Consider the following 11,315-nt stretch of genomic DNA (forward strand, 5'->3'; position numbering starts at 1 on the left):
GAAAAACGCGTTTAATGTTTCGCACTGCCACTTTGAAGTGCCCGAGCTCTCTTTGTTATTTGTCGAATAACTCAAAAACTAATTATCAGATTTACGTGAAATTTTCAGAGAATATTTTTAAAACACTTAACGCAAATGAAAAAAAAAAAATTAAATTTTTGAAAATTCTGACTACTCCTAACCCCTTAAGAGAAATACTTAGGTTCAATTCAATGAATATTATCAGAACTATCTATCTATCTAGGATAATATTTTACCACATTGTTTAGTTTTTAAGGGCGACTCAGTACAAGTGTATATAACTGAATTTCAATAAATTTAAAAAATAGTAATTTTCTGGAGATGCGGGGCATCGATCCCCGTACCTCTCACATGCTAAGCGAGCGCTCTACCATCTGAGCTACATCCCCAACTATTAAACAAACAAATAAAAAGCTACGGAATATCGATGTCTGTTTGCTACGACAAACATTTTCATGGCTATAAGCCTCATTTGTAGGTCAAACAGTGACCCAAATAACTTTGTCCACAAAATCGGATAATTAAAATGCAAGTAACGTCCGTTAAGTAGTGCAGTACGCGCTGTTGCTGACTGACCGCTGTGAGTGTAAGTTTGCATGCCGTCATGTCGACAAGTAATAAGGTTGATTTAATTTCAAATTTCATAGATAATTCGACGCACGGATGCACGGTGCAGTTGAAAGTTGTTGTAATTACATATGGTAGGTTTTTGTTGTTCGCCCTTCGCTTGGTTGTAAGTTCGACTATCTTAACCATAACCATTTATATAACTCATAGCGTGATTACAGGTGGATATTTTTACTGTTAACACTAAACGGCGCATATACAGTAAGAGACAAAACTGTTCCCGAAAATACTAGTTTTCTTGTATAGAAATTTTATTAGAAACTTCATATGAATGAAAAACTATAAATACATAGATGAACGACATGTATCCAGTGTTATTGATGTGCGTACGCTTCCAGGACCTAACATCGACTCGGACCACTATCTTGTTGCAGCGAAGATGTGTGTCCGGCTCTGTACAGAAAAGCACGTCCATAACAAAACACAGTGAATGTGTGACGTCGAGAAGCTACTATCGCAACCGACAGCGAAACTGTGCTCTCTCAAAGTACTCATCAGTGACCCAGTACAAGGGAACTATGTGGCGGCATTTCAAACTCCTTACGCACAGCTACAAGGAAACTGTTTTTGTAAAGGCCGAAAGCCGCTGGGGCGAGAAAGCGGACAACCTCAGTCGTAATGTTGCAATCAACAACAAAACACGCGGGATGGGAGAGATACGGTGAGTTGAAGAGGGAATCGCATATGCAGGAAAAAAAAGAATATGGCCGAAATACGTGAGTATGAAGAGCTTGAGAAGCTGGCTGCTTGAAAATTATACAAAAAGATGCGGCGACTAATGGAAAGTTTCAAGACCGGAGCATACTCTTGCAGGTCTCAAAGCGATGATATTGTGACTGAAGTTCAGAGCATACAGAAGTTATGGAGGGAACACTTTTCCAGCTTTTTGAACGGCAGTAAAAGGGTAACATCTGGATGTGGCGAACCCGATTCCTCAATTGATGACGATGGAATAGATGTCCGACTATGACTATGGAGAGGTTTTAATAGCAATTACAGAACAACAAAGCGGCAGGGGCCGATTGGTGACCGAAAGATCTGGTAAGGTGTATGCGTGCAAGATATGGTCGCATGAAAGCGTGACCAATGATTGGAACCTAACCTTTTTTTAGTCATTTGCTGAAGGTGGTATTTTTAAGTCGATGATAAGATTTGTATACTATAAAATGTGGGTTTAGGAAATGAAAAAAGTTACATAACTTAACGTAACATAACATAAGCCATAACATAGCGTAACATAAACTTAATGTAGCATGATATAATATACTAAAAAGCACATATTATATATTCTTCAAAGCCACCATGGTCTTCTCCGAAGAAATATATAAATTCAGATGCAAATTAACGGGACATCAAAATGAGTATAGGCTTAGATATGTACGCCATACATATAATATTTATAAGTATAATTATTTGATTATATAATCTTCTCTGCCTTGATATATACCCCCTATATACGAATGTGTATATGCACAATACAGGAGCAGCGCTTATGAAAGCAGTAGAAAATTAAGCTTCAATAAAGAGGTAAATATTTAAATGTATATAAACAGCAACAATGCTAAATAAGTAAAAGAGAAAGATAACGAGAGACAAACGTAATTGACGATTACTAATTGCATTTTAATTGCCGGCGCAAAGCGGCAGAAATCACTGCTGCACCGACGCCGGCAGCGCAATGAGTGGACCAACCTCAACTTCAAGCGCAATGGGAAAAAAATCATCAAAAAAAATTATTATATACATATATAGTATACAGTTAAATTTACATTTCATAAGACTGTGGCAATTGATGCGGCCTGCGTTAGATGATTTTATGCAATATTTGCAATTTTATTTGCATTTCCTGTCATTTGCCCGCATTGTCGAGCCTTAAATACTTTTACCTCTAAAATCGGTTGGAGTGGGTGCTCACAAGTGCATAACTAAATTTATAGCTTAAGCAAATATGTGCACTTAAGAATATATTCGCAAAGAAAGATCAACATTTGCTTATATTAAACAACCACTCGCGGTGACAGCAGCGAGATAGGGCTGAGATGACTAGCCACCCAACAATGTAACGCTCTGATTTATATTATTAGCTTCCGACGCTGAATAGTAATTGCAGAGACCAAATTAATGATTGTTAAAATCTCTCTATTTGTCGCTCCCTTCGCTTATAGTTAAATAATGAAGCTTATCGGACTTCTTCTTAAAAAATGGTTCTGTGTGTACCCAAAACTTGGCAAGTTTCTCCTGCAGCATGTGAATACTGAACCCATATATACAAGCCTTATTAAACAATTTAGACTTCATCCAAATTCCTTCCTTGCATTTTCGGGTACTGCACCCATTTATAAATGTTTAAGTCTGTTTTTGAAATTCCTATTTTGTGTTGACTGATGATATTGGCCATATATACGTTAATATTTAACCTGAAGTTTGAAAATCTTTAGGTATTAGGGAGATAGGAGTGGTATTGACTCTACTTTACCCATTTGTGGCATTACTGCATATTATTAACAGAAACAGATGTTTGAGTTTCAGTAAGGTACCTCACATACCATATCAATATACATATAAGGAGGAAAGCCAACCGGATGTTTGAAAATGCTAACTAATAGTTACATGGGGGTTAGGACACAAGATTTAATCTAATTTAGACACACAGATGCTTCGTTAGAAGAAAATTATGTCCATTGAATTTAATTAAGATAATTCCCATATTAGCCGATATATGCGATATGAATTCACCTGGAAGTTCGAAAATCTTTACATTAGGTATATGGGGGCTAAGGAAAGTATTGATCCGATTCAACCCATTTTTGACTTGCAGATATACTATTATTGTAAAAGGATTCTCTCTTAATTTGAATTATAACGGGGTTTTCAATAACAGCGCTACAAAATTTGTTTGGGGTAGCCATGAAATTCTTTGTTCCTGTGAAAGCAAATTCGTTGACATCGATATTCGTACGAAGACTTAATGTAGCTCCACAGAAAATAGTCTAATGGCATCAAATAGCACGACTGAGATGGTCATTTGACTGGGCCATTACGTGAGATAACACATTCAACAAAATTTATTTTCAATAAACCGATTGTGACATTCGCTGTGTTGCTTGTGGCGCCGTCCTGTTGGAACCACATATTGTCCAGGTCTATATCATCCAATTCGGGTCAAAAATATTCGCGTATCATCGAGCTGTTGCGATTTCCATTCACAGTAACCTGCCGTCGCACATCACAGAAGAAGTACGGCCGAATGACGCCGATGGACGATAAACCGTACCAAACCGTAATTTTTTCGGATTGCAAAGGTGACGGATGGATTAGATGTGGATTGCTGCCTGTCCAATAATGCATATTTTATTGACGAAGCGATTTAGATAGAAATTACTCTCATCGCTGCAGATGATTTTTCTATGAAAATCCGAATCTTTTTCAAGTTGTTGCTCAGCCCAATTCACGACTCACACGACGATTCTGGTCGTCAAGCGGCTCTAGTTCTTGCGTCAATTTGATCTTGTAAGGATGTAAGCCAAGATCTCGTGGTTATTATCCGATTTCTTCTGTTTTCACTGTCGCCAGAACTATCAAAACGTTTTGTTTTGTGAAAATTTGGGTGATAAAGCTTGAATGGTTTGGGTGATATGTATATAAAACTTGCTATGTGTCGAGACAACGACCAGATTTTAAAAATTTTAAAAGTTTTGTACCTTTATTTTCCGGCTTAATTCTGCCAATTTATGGGTGTTCGATCTATGAAGTTTTGTGGGAAATGTTTCAACTGATTGACTTCTAGACAACTTAACTGAATAGGCCTTCTACATTTTGCTTTAGGTTTTGAAAATGACTACAACTATCGCGAAAAGAATATCATAGCTTTTAGTGTTCTAACTTCGCTGAAAAGCTTTCTAACGGGTTTCGCAATCACTTACGCCTTATCACACAACAATATCTAATGAGTTGTTACTATGACATTCGGAGCTAAGTAATCGGAAAGGACTCGGATTTTTATCAGGCCAAGGACTGTCAACTCGGCAGCATGCCTTAAACTGACTTCAGGAATGTTTTCCTCCATTACAACAACAATAACAGAAACTACTGCTAAGGTCCTAATGATAAAAAAGTTTTCTTTCATATATTCTGCCAAATTACTAAATTGCTTAGATATTTTATGTATCTTGAGACAAAATAGAACATGGATCGTGTCAAATGATGATGGATTATCCTTTATGAAACCACTCTTAGTTGAGTTTAGGCTCAATCTCAACTACTTACTGGGTGGCTGGTCTTAAAATAGGTCGCTTATAAATCTTGTTATTAACATAAGTCCTTATCGGTGACGTGTCAGGTGTGGTAAACTCATCACTAATAAGATATTATGCGAATACATGTGTGTATTAAAATGACATTAATATATAAAAGTGTCTAACAAATCGCTATACATACACAAAGTGCTCTTATTGGCACAGGGTGTGCATTGTGATAAGGTTATCTATTCTTCTAGTACATTATATTATCACTTTCCGCCCTTAATTAATTATCAGTTTACGTCTGACAACAAAGTGCAACGAACAACACAAACTCTCTTTGAATATATGAGAGAGACAGCTCGCAGTTGCCTTTGAGAGATGTGTTGCGGGCGCGGGTGCTTATCAGTGGCGCGTATGTTTGTGCTGAAAATACTGCATGGACCAAAAGAAACACATTGAATGGTGCTTTTTATCAAAGGCATAAAATAAATAACGATTTTGAAATACTAATGCGGTAATTGTTGCTGACATTTAGCACACAACAAACAGAGAACTTGTGTGTGTGTGTGTGTATGTGCTGAAGTTAGTGTACCAATGTATGCAGTGAAATGTCGGCAAAAAGCAGCCAGCGTTAGCGTCCAATTTAGTGCGCTCGAGCGCAACAAAAGCCGCGCGGCCCAACGCCGCCGTTAGCTAAATTCATTGCCGATTGCCAGCTGATTTTTTGCTTGGCGCGCCGTTACCCTCATAATGTGACTTTTTGCCCTGACTGGCCTTCCTTTATTTCAAAGCAAATGCATTGCATCTTTCGTAAAGTCTTTGTTTGTGTGCATGTATGTGAGTACAAGTGCCCAGCCAAACTTATATGTGGCCCACTTGGTCATCCAGTTGGCCTTAGCGACCCAGTAAGTAATTGAGCAGCGCCAACACACACACACACCTTTATATAATATATATATACATATATAGCATATTTACAGTTAATTTTGTGTCATGCGGCGCTGCTTGGTAAAGCATGTGTGTGAGTGGTTATATATTGGCAAGCACTTACAATTATACTTCCGAGTGTCTGCGGCGAAATATCGTACGTTCGACAAAAAATTACTGCGCCAACAACAACAACAACAACTATTTGATTTCAGTTAGCTACTTGTCATTTTAGGCGCAAACGCCCGCTCGGTCAGCTTCAATCCCAAAACTATTTGTACGTGGATGTGTAAGAGCGCAGTCAAAAAGGCTTGTGACTGGAAGGCGGTCACACAGAGCGCCGCCCGTTGGCTGTTTAAGCCAGTTTTTAGTTTCATTTGTTGTTCTAGATTTTCTAAGTCGTGACTATATGTATACATATGTGTATATGTATATACATATATCATACCTAACCGTTTGACTAGCAGAGAAAGTGCGCGTTTGTCGCCTCTGTTGTTTCGGTTGCCAAAATCGATGCATCACTTTTAGGCTGATTTTCGGTCATCATTTTATTGTTTGTTGTTGTCTGTAGGCTGTGACATGGTATTAGTTGAGATATTTTCATTTGCTGCTGTAAATACATGTGTAGTTGCATATTGCACCATAACGTATCTCCATATGTTGTTTCAGAAAATATGTGTAGAGAGGATTTTTTGTGGGTATGTAGTAGTACAATATTTAAAAATTATTCAAATCTTAACAAAATTTGACTGAAAAACTCCTACCGCTTAAATAAGAACTTACTTGTTTGACGAAAAACAGATTTATTAATCAACATAAGTATGTCGGTATCATTGAAACTGCTACACCGATACACCGATTATAGTCATCTTTCAGCCCGCCCACTTTATGGTGTGATTCGGAATAATCTCTTGAACTATGAGAAGAAGAAAAAGCGCCTGCGTTTTAACTAAGTTCATCTGTCTGTACATATGCAAAAATGTCCTTTCTTTTTTGAGCTATCGATCTCAAAATTTGCTCACATTCTTTTCATTCCAAGAAGCTGCTCATTTGTCAGAATTGCCAATATCGCGCCACTATTTAATATTGATCTCAAACAAATTGATCGATCAAAATCTAATCGTTGCAAAGAAAACTTTTTTATTTGACAAGATATATTCATGAAATTTGGCATAGAGTATGGTACAACATAGCGGCACAATTCATATTGTTCAGATCGGACTATTCTAGCATAAGGCTGCCATTCTAACATACTGACTAAAGATCTTCATAAAATAATTATTTTCGTTATTAAATAAACGTAATTTAACTCTAAAATACCAAAACTTGAACCAATTTTCCGAATTTAATTAATTTGTTCTGTGCGGTAGCAAATATCAAACAGAAATCAAACTGAAACGAATTAATGTTGTCATTGCCAAAGACACAGTTCGACGATTACCTGGGTCTGCACCGTCTGTAGGCCGTCAATGTAAATGTTTGGTATCGGTCCATTGACATACCCACAAACGTTGTTGCTTAAAAAGAAAGTAATCAGGTAAAATAAAAATTCAACACGAAGGGTTACACAACGAAGGAACATATGTTGCTCCACACACTATTAAATTTAAGATATTTACATTAAAAACACTAATATTTTTAAAAATTTCAGCTTTGTTTGAGTGTTATATGAAGACTCTGTGATTTCGTTTTTTCCGCTATTCTGATCTTTAATATGATTGTATACATTGGGGCAAATTATCTCATGCTTTCATAACTTCGCAATAAGCTATGTAACCGAGAAGGAGTATATATGTACATGTAGTTATACAAGGTTTTTTAATAAGAGTGATATGGATTCAAAAACAATGCACTAATTGTCAAGATAATTCAAATGTTTTTCAATGTCTAATGTGAAGTACAATCGATATACTATAATTAGATTCTAAATATAACATCATTCAAATGGCCTCTACAACTTCTTTTGCGAGAGCAAATTCATTGAACTCAATTTTCGAATACTTTTTTCCGTAAATCAAAACGCGTGTCATGAAGTTGAATGTTATAAAGCTTAAAGAGACTCTGGTTTATTGCTAAATCATGTAACCTCACAAGATGTAGTATAATGATGTTAAATCAAAAAATAATGGAATCTCTAAACTTTTCTCGCAATAAATCGCTTGTTCGACGTACTTTGTGGCACGTAGCCCATCTTGTTGAAATCAGATGTTGTCAAGACCAACTTCGTCCAATTGCGGTCATATAAAGTTGGTTATCATCGATCTATAACGCTCTCCATCGCCAGTAACGGTGTCACCAGCCTTCCTTAAAATCTTAATAGGTATCGTTTTCAAGTTGTTCCAAAGCAAAATGAGCAAATTCACGACGTTAAGGGTGGTCTAAAGGCTTCAGTTCTTGAGGAGAACAATTTATATGGATGCAAGCCCAAATCCTTTCTCAAAAACTTTTTGGAATCGACAAATTGCGGTCTTTAGCAACACTTACCTAAAYAGCAGCAATATTTTTATTATGTCTAAAGCTTCAATGTGCTGATTTTGATAGTAAAATTGAATAAATTGTAAACGTTGTTCTTGCGTATATTTTTCCAGGCGGAAATTGACTGAATACAATGCACAAAAAAAAAAAAACAATACAAATCATGACAAACATTATTCAAAATGCCCGAAACGACACTTTGAAATCATATCATCTCTATTGGAAAACGTGTTAAAAAGTATATGAACCCTAAAATCCAAATAAAATAAGTTTCATATCTCCTTCCTTTAATATTGGACAAACTTTTGAGTGAATTAGGTTACATATAATTAATTAATTTTCTCGAGATTGGAAAGAGCAAACCATTCCTCTAAGCAATTAACAGCATTATACAAACACATATATATCCACATGTATGTATATGTGTATATATATAGTGATTGTATTTGGGGACTTGTCACAAACGCAGTTAGTTGAATGTAGAAGTGACAATGCATCTTTTCTGCTGATAAATCTACGCTTAAAAATTTTCCAGAACTTGCTTCAGTCTGATAAATTACGAATTCTTTGTCTGCTCACGAGCGGAGCGGGTTGAGTGGCTTGCACCAGAACAAAGAAGCAAACAGACAAACTACAAAGTTGCAAGTAATCACGTCAATCCTGTCGTGCAACCAATATATGACGTGCAATTACCGCAAACAGAAGAATCGGAAGGACACAGTCACAATCTTCGGCTGGAAAAGATTTACGTTAAATACTGAATAAAGAAACGGAATGATTGGGGATATGGAAGCGAGAAAGAGACGGCGAATTTCACATACGCATGATGGCGGTTTAAAGTCATACATACACATACATGCAAGGAATCATGTGTGTGGACATGCAGCTGAAAAGCAAATGCGGAGGATTTTGTTGAGGAATAATAATAAATTAGTTGCACGTATGGGACCGAGCGAAGGCATACGCTCGCTTACCCAACACATGACTCTCAACACAGGTGCGCACACACATTTGTGTATTTACGCGTGGATTTGGGCGAATGTAAACACCGCTAGCGCTTCGCGCCACCGCCGCGGCATGCAACGCGAGCAAGTTGACACACAAGTGGAAGATTTTGCGCTCACAACATTAACCATTTCCGAATACAATCACACATAGCGCTGGAAATTGTAGTGCGCGCGACTGTGATTGTGTCTGTGGCAACGGCTGATTTAATCCTTTGAAAGATGAGCGAAATGAAAACAATAGAAATCCCAGCGAAATTCAGCTAAAGCGCACATCATGCAACGAAATTGTATTTGCAGCACGTGAGCGGTGCGTCTGGCACGAAAGCCGTGCAACAGCGCACCCTTTAAGCCACCGCGCATGCAAGCGGCAGAGGTGGAGTGCCATAAGTGCCACCAGCGCGGGCTGGTGTGAGTGTCCCACAAATGAGCGCAAAAAGTGTGCTAAGCAGAACACAAATTCGAAATGAAATGCAATGAAACGGTGAAAAGAATGTGGTAAAAACTGAAACAACAGTAGTAGAATTTCTAATTTAGAATAGGTGAAGCGCAAAAACAGACGAACAGACGAAGGGACGCTCCGACGCCACACTTGAATGGCAAGTGAGACGTGAACGAAGATGGCGTGGCAGCAGCGCCCCACGTCCACCTGCCCGCTTGTCCACCTGCTGGCTGAATGCAGCAACACAGCTTTGCGAAGAATACCTGGAGAAGGACAACGGCAAAAAAACAGACAGGATTAGTAAAAAAGAGGGGCGTCAACTGAATGCCGACAAGGCTTCACGAAGATAAATGGACTGCCTATTTCAACAATTGCGAGCGCCTCGACCGCCTTTTGCGCGACCATCTTTGCCATGGCGTAGTCTAAGTCATTTCGCAATTCTAAATTTCTGCTGCGCGCCAGTCCAGTTGTTGGCTGCCAAGTCTAATAAAGTTGTCAGGACTTTTTCTCGTTTTGCGCATTGTTAGACATTGCATGCCACAATTATCACTGTGGCAAGGTAAGCATTGGTTATTGTTATTGCTATTTTCCTTGTGATGCGGCACAAATCGGCTAGTGTGTGTGGGTGTGGGTGCTTAAGCTGTGCATTGTTACTCGCAGCGTGGCGTGCAACAATCAAAAACTGCTAGAAAAACAAAAATGGAAATTCTAGCAAGCACAGCGTGAGCTTAGAGTAGTTGGCATCCTAAGTAAATGAGTGTAAGTGTATGTGTGTATGCACATGTTGATATGTGTGTGCTGCTTTTGCGTGCTGAAGGCGCTGCTGCTAGCGGCAAAATATTAATGAAATTAAAATGAATCGCCTTGGAAATCATTTAGTTTATTCTTTAACCAGTGCAACTTTCTTTAACTTAAACTCTCCGCACATGCCGTTGTTTTGTAGATTTACGTTAATGCGAGTCACCAACGAATAGGGTATATCATTTTATTACAGTTTTGTCTAAAAACTTTTAAAGGGCTACAAGTGTGTAGATAATACAGTTGCCAAACTAAAATGTTGCAAAGATACTTGCTGAAGGGGTGATATCTGATTATGGCCATTGGCTTTAAGGGTTCTTTGACATAGGAATAAATATCCCGTTCATATTATTCCATATAAAGTTTGTTGTCAAGGAAAGCCAGATGCGTAAAATTAAATACCTTCTACTCTGTCGAATGCTTTCAGAGCTGGAGTGTTTTCGTCCATCCGGTCAGCACTAGATATACTGCCTTATAAATCAATACAATTGTTGGGTGTTCTATGAACCAAGTGGCCAATTTGTGTCATTCATAGTATTCCTATAACGATCTCCCAGTAGGGTAGAAAAATTAACAAAACATTCATTGTTTTCAGCGAACACCGTTTGAAACTCTTAATACAATAGATGAATATAAGTTAGGATAGACAGACTAGTTACAATTTTCATTCTTGGTTTTGATTCTGGGTTTGGCGGATTCTGATAATTATCAGAAAAATATGCCTGAGAAAGTTTTGTGAAAATTTCAGGCCACACGATCCACTCGTTTCGGATAAATTTA

General features: G+C 37.9%; 1 non-coding gene across 1 annotated transcript; it reads right to left on the reverse strand.

Moving 5' to 3' along the window:
- Window positions 1–337: 337 nt before the first annotated feature.
- Trnaa-agc lies at window positions 338–410 on the reverse strand. Its single transcript has one exon. It is a non-coding gene; the product is annotated as a tRNA-Ala (tRNA).
- Window positions 411–11,315: the final 10,905 nt, after the last annotated feature.

The sequence above is a fragment of the Bactrocera latifrons genome, unplaced genomic scaffold, assembly GCF_001853355.1.
Source record: "Bactrocera latifrons isolate USDA-ARS-PBARC rearing strain unplaced genomic scaffold, ASM185335v1 scaffold_11, whole genome shotgun sequence".
Classification (NCBI taxonomy): Eukaryota; Metazoa; Arthropoda; class Insecta; order Diptera; family Tephritidae; genus Bactrocera; species Bactrocera latifrons.